The 13,970-nt window shown below is 42.0% G+C and overlaps 1 protein-coding gene across 10 annotated transcripts in view; it reads right to left on the reverse strand.

The window, feature by feature from the left end:
• Positions 1-13,970, reverse strand: part of ZMIZ1 (zinc finger MIZ-type containing 1) — a 338,900-nt gene that overhangs the window by 218,476 nt on the left and 106,454 nt on the right. For 9 of the 10 annotated variants that reach the window (XM_088059853.1, XM_014250346.2, XM_088059856.1 and 6 more), the window contains one exon: positions 1,701-1,783. The gene's annotated coding sequence lies outside the window, so the exon portion shown is untranslated. Of the gene's footprint in view, positions 1-1,700; positions 1,784-3,660; positions 3,716-13,970 lie in introns of those variants that run through there. The other variant, XM_014250348.2, reaches the window with a different exon arrangement.

Here is a 13,970-nt window from a genome sequence, read left to right on the forward strand (position 1 = left end):
TACTATTTTTGTTATCTAAGACCATCATCTTAGACCTATATTCAGGGACCATTAAATACAGTATACCACTTAAGTCACCTCTAAAAACTACTTGCAATGTTCTCTAAATCTTCTGTTAAAGTTAAAATCAGTAGTGCTGTATCTCTTAATATAGCCATGATCTTTTCCTGGCAAAAATTATGGCACTTAAATCCTCTCCCCGTTCTTGTCTTTCAGGATTATTTCAGCTAGCACTGTTAATGAGAGCATTTATGCAAACGAGCTTTGCTAAACCATATGAAAAAAAAAAAAATACTCAAAACCTGAACCTGAGTCACAACCATGCATTTTTACAAACAATCATGTGTACATACTTGGAAGTAACTGAAATGTAGGAGTATTGATGAATCATAATGAAATAGTTGAGTATCAGAAATTTGTGGTTGTCTGAAAACAACATAAAAAAAGCATTGGGAAGGAAAACAGTCCTGCAGTAGAAATGCATAGCAAATGGCAGGCACTCACCACTAACTTGCTTTGTAACCATGTCAGAAATGCTTCTAATTATCAGAGGTAAAAGGGGGATGGCATTTCTGCTGGAAGCAAGTTTTACACTTTAGTCTTTCCTCTCCCTTCTCTTTCAGCCTATAAATATTAGTCTTACACATTTTCCTCCCATACAGCTCTTGAAAAGGTTGAGTTTTTCAAGGCTGAGAGCAGACAGAAATGTTCATCAAGAAATGCCTTGAGGTCAACTGTCTGCAACTCATCAAAGCGCAGCACTGAAAATACGGATGAGGTGGATTATATGAGCACGGTAAAGCAGATTAAAAAATAATAATAATAAAAAATATCTATGTTCTGATGATCAGTATCATTTTTTCTTTTTCAGTTCTGCTCCTCCAGTGGTGATGGTCACAGGGTACTGACTCACCCCCTAATTTCAGGTGCATTCAAAACAACTACAGATTCATGGAAGTGTCTCTAGTGCTATTTCCCAATATATGGAAATGCCACTGGGGTATGACAAGGAGCAAAAATGGAGATGACCCACACGGCAGTGTAAGGAGAGGCAGCTGGTCCACAAGAAAATGATGGTGTAGGCCAAATTCTTGAAATGCACTGACCTGCACTGAAAATAAGGCAGAGATGAGCTTACCTATGTGTTATAAAATACTTAAAAATATCTAAAATATCCCAAAAGCAAAGGACAAGCAGCAACAGAACAAGTCTGCAAAGATTATTTTTCTTAAGTGAAGGGGGAAACAGAAACCCTGGAGTGCCCACTCTGTGCTTTTTTAAAAATTCTGTACAACAGCTAGACATAAGATATTGAACACATTATTGAAACTACTGTTCACTTCTACTCAGGGATTTCTGCTTAGTTTATTATAAATGCACATTTATTGGCAGCAAGTAGAACATATTATTGCTGTGTTTTATAGCTCGAATGGCTCACGCAAAGAGTAATTTGTTTGTATTCTATATCAGGATCAATATTGTACCAGGGATAGCCTGAGGAATGTTTATGCTGAGGGCTTTGCTTGCAGTGTTTTGTTGTTGCAATCAATTGACCAAACAGGGCTGCTTCTTAAAACAACAAATAAACTATGATAGTGACCAGATCAGCCATTCAAGCATCAAATATGACACAGTGTCTGGAAAAAGAATGAAAGCTCACAAGTGTTTTTACTGCTTGATGATACACACAGCTTTCCTACCTGAATATTTTCCACTGGCCTTTCTTCCTCTCAGTAGCTGGGGGCTGTTTCCTCAATGCCCTCACATAACAAGATCCATTTTCCTGCAATAAAAATACAGACACATCATGCTTCCATTCTCCTGCAGAACACAGCAGCATTTGAATCAGCTCAGTGAAAGACCTGAAATTAATTAAGAGCATTTAGGAGTCCAACAACCAAGGCAGGAGGACCAGGTCTGAAGCTGGGTTGGGGTTCCAGCCCAGCTCCTGCCATCCCCAACCTTTTGAGCCTCACTCACCAGTTTAAGTTCTACAGGTTCTCATGCCTGTAACAATGAAATGAGGAAAAGATAATGAGAATTCTGTTGAGGTTTATATCAAAATTTCCTGAGCCAAATGGCAATTTTTTTTCAGTTAAAGGTCATGCTGAAGTCTCTTTTATTCTCTTTATAAAGGGTACTCACTGACTGTTGGGAGGTAAGTGCCATTAAAAAAGATAAACCAACCCCCAAACACTGCTTAAGAAAATACACCAAAATACCTCAGAACCACCATCCTCTCTGCAGCAAAACAAAACAAGTTTATGGATTACACTGGCACAGCACTGCAACTTCTAGGAAATGTTTTTTTAATTATAAAGAAAGATTGCAAAGGGAGACGGGGGAATGTTTATGGGTAGTCTGTATTTTGTTACATGCTGTTTCAGCAGGCAGACAAGGTGTCCTTACAGCATTATACTACCAGGCTCCAAAACTCAGCAAACACTGAGAAAAGTAACACAGTGACTACATTTTGCCTCTCTTTTGACTGACTTCCAAATAACTTCCATATAAAACAAATTTCCATTAAACATGAAAAAGCACATACTACCGAAAAAAGAAAAAAACAACGACGACAAAGAATACCACAGCAAAGCCCATACAATTTGCAACCAATCCAGGTTCCTCCCCAACGACCAGCTGTGGGAGCAAACACCTTCATCACAACTCAAAGGATACAGAAGTCACAGGTGACTTAAAAAAAATGCAGAAGAAAAGCCTCAAGTTATTACAAGTACCTTGTTAGTTGCATTCAATGTTTGTTCTGCAGCCATATTTATCCTTTTCACTGGTAATTCACAAAGAATAAAAACATGACTGAACACCCTAGAAACAGTCATCCCACCCCAACACACCCAGTGTCACCAAGGGACTGTCTGCTTCATACAGGGATGCTGCTGGTTTTCTTGTCTCACAAAAGGCAATTTTAGAGAAGTTACAATATTGACAAGCACCCTGGGTGCTTGACTGGCTTTAGGGCCTCACTGAACTGTTAATGTTTTTGCCTAGAATGGATTTATTCTCATCCAGAAGTTTTCCCCAGTGCTTTTCTCCTGCTTATGAAAGGCAGAAAAAACATGTTAATTGATTCAAATTTATTATGTGTTAACAAATTACTTTCTTAGCTAATGCAGACTGGTCTTTAATGAAGTTGTAATTAGTTATTTTAATTTGCTTCTCCAAAGGAAAAACTTCTTTTCCTGCCCCAAGATCTGGGTAATATTCCAGGTGTAAGTGGATTGGACTTTTGTCAGATCAGGCTGTAGCACTTACCTGGACAATTTTTGTCTCTCACTCCTCTCTCCTGGACTCTTACTTCTAACACTGCATTTGTGCAGCTGCATAGTTAGCTGGAATGGGGGAACTATTTTCCTTCAGTATGTTGTCTCATAAACAGCTGTGCCAACACAGCACAGGGAGCAGGCCCAAGACAGGAGTGATCAGCCATCAGGGCAGAGGATAGGAACAGAGGCTGCTTAAACCAGCTTGAACAGCACTGCTGCAGTGCACAAACCCCCTCCTCTGTGTTTTATTCTGCCCATCTGTAAAACTGGCACCACAGTTCCTACTTTGTTTTATAAAGCACCTCTTAAAATCAAAGGGCTATCCATTAACATTTCTGTGAATTCACATTACCGACCACCCACCCCTTTGACAAACCTGGTCCAGGCTGATTAAAATCAGGACACTGGCACTGTCCCCACCGGCATCTGCTCCCTGGTTTCCCCGCACAAGCTGCTCAGGGGTTGTACAATGTCCCCTCCAGCACCCCAGCCTGCTCCGTGCCCCCACGCCAGCCCCAGCTCTGCCAACACGCTTCACAGGGTCCTGCTGGGAACCGCAATCAGCTTCTAAAAATAAAATCAGCTTTTTCAAGCCCGGTCCCTTCTCACATCCTGTTTCTAGAAAGATCCCCTAAACAGTCTCACTGGCAAAGTTCAGGGGTAGCGGGCTACACCTGAAAATGCCAATAGGTGGTAGAGAAGAAGTGTCAGCTGGAAAGCCCTTACACCTTGCTTGCCTCAGCCAGCCTTTCCAGGTGAGTTCTAAACCTTGCTGTGGCACAGTAACACGCTGCTGCACCATTCCCAGCCTTCTCCACAGGCACAGCCGGCTCCCGGCCCGAGCGGACCCTGGGAAGCAGCGAGTCCTTTCCGCCACCGCCCGCCGCTGCTGCCCGCCCAGGGAGCTGCGGGCCGGGAGCGGGGGAAGGACGGGAAGCGGCAGCGCTCCAGCCGGGAGCGCTTCCTGCCGCTCCACATCCAGCAGGGGGAGCGCAAAAACGCACGGGGCTTTCTGCCCGCAAATGCTGTTTTGGCTAGGCAGCCAAATGCCGGACACACTCTGCGCCAGGCTACCCCCACAGTAATGTGTGTGCGGTGCATTACAGGTGCACCACAGGCAGGGCTCTCGCTTGGATCACGCCGCAAAAATCAGCTCCGGGAGAGGGAGCCGAGCGGGACAGGCCGGGAAGGCGGCAGGAGCCGGGGAGAGGAAAGAGAGGCTACACAGCAGAGCTGCCAACGCCAGCGATTTTATCGTGTCCCCTGCAGCACTAGGAATTTTTCCTAAAGACAGCTCTCCAAAAGTCTCATCATCACATAAAAATTTCAGCTTTCAGCTCTTTGCTTTTTTTTTTTTTTTTTTTTTTTTTTTTAAGCGATATATTTATCTCTAGGCTTCCAAAATTCAAAACCAAAGCTGTAAAAATAAACTCCAAAGATTTAAAAAAACAGCAAAAACAATACAAGAATCCCCCAAATTTGTTGTCTGTACATCATGGGCAAAAGGATCCCAAGTCGGGGTATTTAATATAATTTTACTTTATTTATTGTTTTTTTACATTTAACACACTATTAATTATTGTTTCAGAAACTGAGGGAAAAAAAAGGAGACTAAGCAGTTCAGCAACCACTGAGGGGAACTCTGTTCCTGCAGCTTCCCAAGGGTCAACTTCCCTCAAACACCTTTCTTAGCCTAACTCCCCTGGTTTGTGCCATGCCTTCCCCTCAGCCCATCCATGCCTTTGGTGAGGCCACAGGCACACAGACAGCCGCGGCTGTGTCCTCAAAGCCTTCTCTGTCTGCTCCTCTTTGCTACTCCTTGCTCCTCCACTCCATTTCCCTGTCCAGGCTGGACTCCTCCTGCCCAGGTCCCAGTCTCCCCCAGGGATGCCCTTGCTTTGGCCTCAGGTGGCCACAGCCCTCAAGGGTGACCCTCCCTGCCTCAATGCCCCCACCCCTGCAGCCCCTGCTCATAAACCCACCAGTTTTGGCCCAATATACTACATAGTTTCAACATTTTTTCTTTTAACATGGTGCTCTGTTTCTTAGTGATTTTGCTGAAATTAATGGAATATATATATATATATATATATATATATATATATATATACACACAATAAGGGAAACACCCAGAGCAAACTATGCATTACAAATCTTAAAATTAAGGTATATAAAAAATACTGTAAGGGGGAACTGGAGGAAATCCAGTAGGGAAGTAACAAGGAGTTCATCTTTAAACCTCCTAATCTCAGCTGTATCACTGCAATTGACTTAGGTCAAGCACAAAGAGCTTTCTCTCCTTTCTCATCATATCCTGGTCCCACCTGGTGCCTGCCAGATTTTAAGATACATGTTCATGATAGATGTCTCTGGACTACCACAGATAGTCCTGGAATTCTGCTTCTTGTCCTCAGCCTTACCCTCTGTGGAAAGCAAGAGCGACCCCCGGGTATCTGTCTATACCTCAGTGCTCAGCCCATGCTGGACTTACATAACTGTAAATAAATCAATCTCTAAAAGTAACCAAGAGTAAACCCTTCAGTTTCCATACACAAAATATCACTTGGACTCCACATACCCAAACAAAATGAAGAGATAGCAAATAGAAAACACCCAAACAGCAATACTTGAAAAACAAAAATACTGCTAGGATAGACAGTTAAGGAATGTTGTACAATCTTCCTATGGAAATGCACAAGGCAGGTGCATTTTAGGGTATTTTCCTACTTTCACAAATTATTTCGAATTTCCAGCATTATTCTCCTTGAACTGCAGAACATGTTCAAAGTCAAAATTCCTGTAAAACCACAGCATGTCAGCAATCCCAACTTCTCATTTATCCACAGCTGTAACTGGGTCATAAGTGAAGAACACGAAGTGCTGCTCTTCCTAAATAAGCTTACTGGTCAGCAAGCATACTTCTGCTATGTGAAAACATTAACAAACTTCTACAGAGAGTTTAACTGTTATGTGCAGCCCTTATTAGGTATCATAGCCCTCTATCAGGACTTTCTAGAAACTTGGGCTTTTCTGAAATTCTAAAGCAACTCAACAGTGAGTGTATGTCTGACGAGCATCAGATGCCATCTACACTGACAAAGAGTTTATTAAACTAGCCTACTAGTTTAGTAAGAGAAAAGCAAAAAATGTTGTTAAACTAAGCAATGCAAAATAGGTGAGGGTTTTGGAGAGGAAAGAAGAGAGACAGAGAGAGACAAATGTCCATGCAAGGTTGGTGTGTTCCTTCCTGGGCAGAGACAGAACAAGGGAGTAAAGTAAAGCTGGGAATATCTGTGCAGAGGGAAGCAGGACTGCAGCTTCTGACAACTTTCAATTTTGCCTGCACCTAGACTTGGACCTCAGTAATCCTTATTAAAACAAGAACCAAAAAAACCCACACAAACACATCATACCAAAATGCAGCAGCCACATGGCTGTAAAACACAGACATTTATCTGATGGAACAGACAGGATACACACGTCTTCCAAACACAAGTAGCAGAAAGCCACAGAAAGTGGCCAGGCTGCACTGGAACCTGCTGGGTGCCTCACCTGGCAGCACCTAACACATGCTCCTCCCTGTCCCGGCGAGCCTGGAGTCAGCCTCCTGCCTTCATCCCAGCGGGGCTCCTCCTGCCCTGCAGAGCCCCAGGAGAAGCCAGCAATCCTCCTTTTCCTCCTGATACCATTTGTTCCCAAAATAGAAGAAGCAGGTTCTCATAAGGGGCTGCTGCACTGAACAGCGCAGCCACTCAGACACTCGGTCAAACCGGTGGCTCCTGTATCACACCATTACTACAACCAGTCCTCCTGGGAGATTTCTCAAGCTCACCCTGTCAGACAGAATGCTACAAGGGTACAGCAAAGTAAGAAAGAATCACAGTAATCAGTATGTAAATTTTGCTTTAGTTTTCTTTCCCATCTTCTTTCTCACCAGTGTGTAGAAACAGTTTTGTTTATTTAGTCATCATTTTCTCCATTAGTTTTCCCAATTTAAAAAAATCAAGCAACTACCTTTAGTTTTTTTCTCTGCATAAAAAGAAATTAAAGCCTTATCAAACTTGTGTTTCACATTATTTCAAAAAAATGAAACATATTTTCTCAGCTACAGAAAGCCATGCATTTGCAATTTCCTTATTTTGAGATGGAAAGGAAAGGTCCAGGTTGTTGTCATACCCTACTCATTTAAGGATTAATAGGAGCTGTTTGCAGTATCATGATCTCCAGTTTAGAACAACAAAATCATTTTATTCTCCCAGGTTGTCCCACAAAAATCTAATTACAGAAAGAACCGCTTTTCCAATCCTGCTCTCTTTTTCAGGCTGCATCTAAGATGGGTCCAGTGCACCTGAAAACACGGGCATGAGGAGGCCAAGACTGCTGTAGTCTTGTCACAGCCCTGGAAACCCTCAAGCCCCTGGGGCAGCGCTGCATCCCACTCCCTCCCAGCCTCACACCCCAGATTTGAGGGGCTGCACGTGAGTCAGTATAATAGATCAGGGGTTTAAGCAGGAACAAGGAAATAGGACTAGGAGGACAGGCATTTCAGCATATCTTCATGAAACTATAATCCGGTGGAGGTGGCTTTGGCCCAAGCTGAAATAAGAAAGATTTGGTGTGGCTGCCCCGTGCAAGGCAGTCCAGGCTGCTCCCTCTCCAGCGCCTGCTCCAGCCCAACCGCAGCCAGCCAGCTACAGTCAGAGCCAGCCTGGGGCTGATGGACCCAAACCCACGGAGGTCTGCAATTATCGTTTCACAAGTGACCATGGCAGTCACGGCTCCTCCCCAGGCCGCAGCAGGCAGCAGCACATTAGACTGCATCTGCTGGGAGCAGAGGACCGAGTTGCCAACTCACAGGCGTAGGATAACAAGCACTATTAATCTTGGCTTAAACGGAACCATTGTTCTGGAGATTGGACATCTCTTGTAAAATCCCATTATTAGAGACCATTTGCCGTCTATTTCCGTAGAAACTTTTTTAGTGTGTTTTGTTCTATTTTAGAAAAAAAGTTCCCCTTCCCTTTTCCTTAAGTCCTATTGTACTTACAGAGCCTTAAACAATAATCCACTCAGGCACAACCATGGAAGTGGCTTGAGGGAACAAAAGCTGCTTCTGGCATAGCCAGTGCATCCGACTCTCCCTGCATACAGCTGCCTGTATAGCCTCTGCAGATTTGCAGAGCACCAGCAGCTACTGATTTCCTTCTGCTCCTCCTGTGTGTTGGATACAAAATAAACAGTAAACATGAAGAGTCCGCTCAAATTACACTTGCAGCATCAGCTAAGGGCGCAGGTGAGTCACAAGCAAGTTCTGCAGCCTATCTTGCTAAAGGAATAGGGAGAAGACTGACCTTAAAAGAAAGCAGTAGGCATGAGTAAGACAAATTTAAAAAAAAATCTAACTCCAGGGAGACAAGGCAGGGGAAGCAAAGTGTTTCAGGCTCTGCTAAAGAAGATTATTGCCACATCTAGCAGTTAGCACCCACCCAAGTAGAGTGCCATCAACTTAATTCTCAAATGAGACTAGCAGAACAGCGAGACAAGATTAGACATGCTTGTTTTTAACAATTCTTTGCTCTCTCTAGTGGTATACTATCAGCACAGCATTGGCATCAAAATTACTACCCTTCAAAATGTGCAGAGCACATTTTTTAATTTTACGTGTAGCAGTTATGTCATCTGGGGTTATTTATTTTTTAATATAAAGTGGTGTAACATATTTAATCTGTTTTGAGAAAAGAAAAAATTGATTTAGTGAGTGGTTCAAGGCTCTCCCTGGAGACATTCAACCACACTCAGAAATCTGGATATAAGTTGAGACTTCGCTAAAGTAATTTTAATTGTAGGTCATAAGAAATGTCAAGATATAAACCACCAAGGAATACTAAAAATTAAGCTATCATTTCTGAGAGTAACAAATGTCTTATATTTGGCAGTAGAATAATTTCTAAATTTTCACAGCATTACTGCTTAAGGACTGTAGCTTTTTACTTTTACAGAGTAAAGGGCTTAGAACTACATGCAACATTTTGCTGGGGGGCAGAACCCAAAACCTGCATAAAGCAAAAAATTCTGGAGTGAAGGAAATGTACACCAGCACAAATAAAAATGTAGAGTTTTATCTTTTCCACTTTGTTCCACTACACCAAACATCTTCTGTTAATAAATAAGTTTTGGTTTGTTTTGGTCTGAAAATGTTCCTCCCTATGCATTCTGGAACAGTGTTGTGTGTACAGCAACACCTCTGTGCAAAAATGGAGTGCCAAAGTGAGGAAAGCTGGTTTTTAAGAAAACTTTAAAAACAAACAAACAGAAACCCACAAAACCTTAGACCACTTCTAGACCTTTGTGCCTAGGTTTTACAAAGCACAACTCTTCATGTTTTCTTAGCTAAAAAGTGATTCTTAAACTGGTGTTTTCCTGTAGAAGGGACACCCCAACTTCTGCATTTTTGAGCTGGTTCCCCCATTTACTAAAACCCTTTTATAGAACTTAGCTGAAATCCCCAAAATTTTCCTTGGCCCACTTACCTCAAACAACAGTGATAAGAGGGCTCTGACCTTAGCAGATCAAAGTGAAAACCCCTCTAGTTTAACCTTCTTAAAACAAAGGAAATTAAAAATTGTGTTTTCAACACCAAAGAACAATATATGAGAGCTCTTACTAAAGTATCTGAAGAAAACATGTAAAAACCATTTAATTCTCCCACATTCTCCAATCTGAAAGCTAAAATTTTGGTCAGCAACGTGAAATCAGGAGCAGGTTTTTTTTTTTACCATCTCTGCCTAATATCCTCTTAAACTCAATCAACATACAAATCTCTTTTCCTGCCCTTACCTTGCACTCACGGCGGTGGAGATGAGAAGGCTATTTCCCTGCTTTTAGTTAAATCAGAATGGAACTCACCAGTGAACAGCAATTTGAACAGAAAGCAGTTCAAGTGATGTGAACACCCATATTAAGGGAAACAAGCTCATGTATGTGGAAGGAAAATCAAAAGTAATTTAACATTCTATATTGCTGCCAGTCAACTCAATTACAAACAGCTATTTTGTTGGGTTTAGCCACTGTCCCTAGCAGGTGTGCCAAGACTTATGGGTGAAATTCCATTTCTCTAAATGCAAAGGTAGGCATTTCACAGAAGTTTAAATCTATCCTCTGCCAAGTCCATTTTCTTGAATGCCATCACATCAGCTCTCTGAATACCCTAACCACCCTCTTCTGTGATACTAAACACTGTCTATATCCAACCCTGTGTCTGCACAGGGTGCAGCAGGGGGGCTATTGCCTGCTTTGCCTGCCTGAGTGGTGCTGTCATGGCAGGGAAGTGAAGGGCAGGAAAGCTGCAATACTATGACCCAAATAAGATGCAGGCAAACACAATTTTAGACATCTAAGCCTTTAATGCAAATTAATGTCATAGCAATAAAAGCTCCAAAAGGAATAATTGCACAGATGTCTCAGAGGAAGAGTCGTATCTTGGGATTTAATAGCTAGAAGCAGTTTCGCCCCATCTTCTCTTCAGGTCATTTGGTTTCAACAGAGAGTGCTCCTTGCTGTCTATCACACAAGCTATTACACAAGTACTCTCAAACTGGTAGCCCTGGATCCTGATTTTCTGATTCCCTGGAGGGCTGCAGGGGCCTTCCCATCTTCCCAGATGCCAAGCCCTGCCGGGCTGCCCATGCTAAAACTCGAGGTCATCTGAAACATCAGAGAGGCAGTGTTACACAATTCATGCTCTGCATGGACATCTGAGCTGGAAAGACAGTCATTTCCAAGCAAGATGCAGTTTGCCTCAAGATCTTCCAAATTTTACTGCAGGCTGTTCTTAAAATCTTCTACTGATAGCATTTGTAAAACTAGAAATTAATTTTCTGTGACACTGAAAGAGGGAGGGAGAGACCCTAAATAAAACCCCAGTCCTGCCTCACTGACTTCACTCCTTATATCTGCACAAATACCCACTCGTTTCTCTGCTGTCCTTGAAAGCCCTTTCTCTGCAACACACCAAAAGCTTTTAACCCATATTGAAGCCACTGTTATCCAACCCCAGCTCCAAACAGGTGCTGCTGTGCCAAAAAGCCACTACTCTGTAAGAGGGGAGCCCTGGAAAATCTTGCCCGGACACTCGGAGATTGGCTGCCATGGCCAGTGTGCTGTGTCACTCCAGCAGAGATGAGGGTGATGTCTCACTGCAGCCCTGCTGGAGAGGGGCTTGTACCTCACCTCTGCTTTACATGGCCATGGGGTGGTTTGGTCAAGGAAAGCGCATTTTTTACAAGAAAGGGGGCTGAGTTTCAACAACTGAAGCGGAGGCAAACAGTGCCTTCTGGCAGCTCCTCTCCGGGGGTGGGATGGACATCCGAGCAAGGGTGAATTAGAGGGAGAACAGCTGTTTGTTCAGTGAATGAGTCACAGGACTCAGCTATTAATTCTTCCTCTCAAGAGAATATGCCCCAATGCCAGCCCACCCACCATCCTATAAAACAAACAAATATATAATGGAGGTCAGGGAGGGGGTGCTCAGTAAGAGGAAAGGAAAGAAAAAAAAGAGGAAAAAATAGCCAAGCATTTAATATTTACATAAGAATGAAATGTTTCATTAATTACATACAGAATCAATTTGCAGCTATTTTCCTTAAATTTCTCAGTCAAACCCACAGATTTGAAGCACTTTGAACTGTGCTGTGCCTGTAATTGTGGATGAATATTTTAGATCAGTCTTGAATCACTGCAGAGCACACACCAAACGAACTAATAAGCTACTCATGTGTGGACTACTAATGTATTTTCTTTCTTTGCTAGACAGATGGAATACAGTCTAAAATCAGTTGAATTGGCTACTGGTAATCTTCAGAAGGGCTTAGAAAAATCTTTAGTTCTACTGTTTTATTAAAAACAGCCTGCACACATTAGAAAGGAGCTGCCAATATGCAGAAAAACCCAAACAAGTTTTAAAGATACGAAGGAAGAGTCAGGCATTTCATGTGACTGTAGCCAGCTTCAGAGAGTGACAATGAACAGTGCACTGTCAAAGGTTTTTAAAGGACTACTGCAAAGCTGGACACCCCTGCCATCTATTTGGTATTTATCCCAATACAACCATTTATGGGCAGTCATTTTAAATCACATATAGCAGCATATCAGTTCTATAATCTGACAGATGTGTTCTAGTTTACAGAAGCATCTGTTGAGTCATCAGGACATCAGAATAGTTAATTGCACTTTGGGGATGCTTTCAGAGATTAAAAGTTGCCTTACTTCAAGCAAATTTTAAGTGTCCTTATAGATTAAACTCCTTTTTCATATACAAAATTAACGTATGTACTCACACTCCAGAGAAACTAATGTATGAAATGTAAAGAATAACTTCCCTCAGGGATCATCTGTTTTCTTCCGCCTCCTGTGCATTGCCTCACACTGTGCTCAGCAATATGGAACAGAAAACAAAAATACAACTTGAATCATGTATGATTCTGAAATACAAATTAAACTGTCTGGGCAAGGACTACAGAGGAAGCTGCTTTAGGTCAAGAATTTTTACAAAACGTCTCACAGCTAAAACCTGCGAGAGGATGTCTGTTTCTTTTTTTGGCAAAACACTTATAATTATATTTCAGAAGTTTTTATTACTGTTTATTCTAAAAGGAACATTGTACAGGCTGTACCTTTCACCACCACAGGAGTATGTGACAAGCCAGGAGAACCACCCACAACATGGACTGATAGACATAGAGCCATCCTCAGCTGAAGTTGTACCAATTGTTTCCTATACACAGCTAAGGACTGGAAGCAAGCAAACTCTATGCACACACATAATTAAATATCTGAATTAAAAAGAGTAATATTTGTGGAAGACTCCTACGAGTTTTCAACATGTGTGAGCAGATGTCTTCCCATGCCTCCAACCTGACTTTTCTTGCAATCTTCTGGCCTCCATAGTAGTAAGAGGATTAAGAAAATGTATTTCTTAGAAAGAAAGATCTATCGTATAATCTTTTATTTAAAACAATTTAGCAGTGGATTTTTTGTTTTGTTGGTGTTTTACCAAAAAAACCCAAGAAAACCAAATGGATCGGTCAAAAAAGATATATTTGGCTGTTTCTCAGAGGTGATTGAATCCATCTGGTCTGTAGCTCCTGAACCACAGGGATCCTATGATTAATTCAATGAACTATTTGGATTCACTCAAGAAGTGATCATAAAGCTGAAGTGCAAGTGCATAACCAAGAGCACAGTACAAGAACACAGACACCAACACTGCTTCTGGGCTTTGCTTCCTACAAATCCTGATGTGACAGCACAAATCAACCCAAGTGGACTGTTATTCTTTAGCGCGGAGCAAATCAAACTTGAAGTGAGTGTGTAAAAGTTGAGACAAGCACTGCAATCATGACCACGCTTTAAAAAGCTGCCATACTTCTGAAGTTACAGCACAGACCCTTGCTGCTAAACCAAACTGAGATTGCTGTCTCAGTTGCATTAAATTATTAGCTAATTAGCCCTGACTAAGGACAACAGTATGTTGATGCTGGCAAGCTGTGAAAAGAACACTTCAGCAAAGAAGATCAATAGCATTTTTTGTCTGGCTTACAATAAGAAAACTGCTGGCCCAGGTTATGAGTTTAAGCCATTTTTCATTTGGCAGACAAGACAGTACTAGTGACAGATCAATACAGTAAC

The sequence above is a fragment of the Pseudopodoces humilis genome, chromosome 9, assembly GCF_049639895.1.
Source record: "Pseudopodoces humilis isolate 2021_Gansu_Grassland_sample_001 chromosome 9, ASM4963989v1, whole genome shotgun sequence".
NCBI classification, from domain to species: domain Eukaryota; kingdom Metazoa; phylum Chordata; class Aves; order Passeriformes; family Paridae; genus Pseudopodoces; species Pseudopodoces humilis.